The sequence below is a fragment of the Mastomys coucha genome, unplaced genomic scaffold, assembly GCF_008632895.1.
Source record: "Mastomys coucha isolate ucsf_1 unplaced genomic scaffold, UCSF_Mcou_1 pScaffold5, whole genome shotgun sequence".
Lineage (NCBI taxonomy): Eukaryota > Metazoa > Chordata > Mammalia > Rodentia > Muridae > Mastomys > Mastomys coucha.
The window spans coordinates 73,362,781-73,364,413 of NW_022196911.1; positions in this window are offsets into that span (position 1 = coordinate 73,362,781).

A 1,633-nucleotide genomic window follows, 5' to 3' on the forward strand; every position below is an offset into this window, starting at 1 on the left:
ACTTAGTAGCCTTGACTGGCCTGGAATTTACTATGTAGGCTGGGCTCAAACTCTGCTTCCACCTTCTGTCTCCTCAGAGCTAGGATTAAAGAAAGGCACATCCTACCATATCAGCTCCATGAAAACTTTTATTTGTGACCTGGAGATACAGCTTAGTGGTAGAAGACTTGCCTAGTATGACAAGCTCAATCACATCTGATTGGCTATGTTAGATTTTAGAAAATGAAAAGTGGTATTGCAATGCTGGGAATAAGGAATTTATTTTTCCTAACTACTAAGGGTTGGGCCTTGAACTTGATACATGCCAGTATGTATTTCTGATGCAGGGCTGTGGCTGGGCACATCTTTAATCCCAGAATTGGGAGGTAGAGGTAGGCCAATCTCAGAGTGAGTTCCAGGTTGGCTAGGGCTACACAGAAATCCTGTGTCAAAAACCAAATAAATAAACCAAATAAAAAGTTTTGTTTATAGTTAGTTTTTGTGCAGCTATTTTATTTTCTGGAAGTTCATATAGAAGAAAATGTATTTGTTTGATTACTGTTAGAATTGAGGGTTTACCAAAGGTCTTTTGAGGTCATAAAACAGTTGATAGCTAATTGCCATTTTAGTGAGTAGAAAGCTGTGATTGACCCAGTAAATCACTTCTAATAAGAGTTAACTAACTATAAGCTGGGCAGTGGTTGTGCATGCCTTTAATTCCAGCACTTGGGAGACAGAGGCAGGTGGATCTCTGAGTTTAGTGACTGTGAGCTCCAGAACAGTCAGGGTTACACAGAAAAACTTGATTAAAAAAGAACAATAAATGTTAGCTGTAAAGAGTGAAGTCCATGTTCAAGTACTTGACTTCTTTAGAATATTAGATTCATTTCATTTTAGTTTTGTGAGCAAGCAAGTGTTGCAAGTAGGTAAAAAGCTCTGAGTTCTAGACAGATTTCTAGTTCTGCTACTCTGTGACCTGGATGTTAACTTTGACTCTCCTGGTCCTTTAACCAAAGTAAAAACTGAAAGTAAGAGGATGAGTCTCTTAGGAGGTTAGTACATATTTTGTTTCATAAGTTATGGTATGTTCTTCTGTGGAGTTAAATTTGACCACAGGCCTTATGGCTTTGTCTGATAGACATTGGCCTACACTCACAGCCCTCAATATTCTCTTTGGGTTGCAGTGTGTGAAGACAAGGTTCTACCCTGTAGCTCAGGAAGGCTTAACTCATGCAACAGTCTTCTTGCTTCGGTTTTTATAGCAGCCTCATTGCTATAATTCATAGTTTATTCTGTTTAGATAATCTAGAGGAGTATTATGGTATGCTGCCTGAAAGGTCTTGATCTTTCTAGTTTATTTTGACTACTGGCCCAGAAGATGGACCTGATATGAGTTGTGACCTAGGTGTGCCTCTGCCTAACATTGAACCCTGTGTCATAATCTAGAAAATGGGCTGACAAGTTTATTTACATAAAGATGTGATACAACAAAACCTACAGCTTAGTACTTGGGGTTTAGTAAAGTTGTTTGGTCTTAGTACTACTGTGATTTAAATGTATGTGCTTTGTTTTTGTTTTCCTTCTATAGGCTATGGTGAAATAAATGGTAATGCTGGAGAACGAGAAATAACTTTAAAGAGTCTCAGTTCTGATG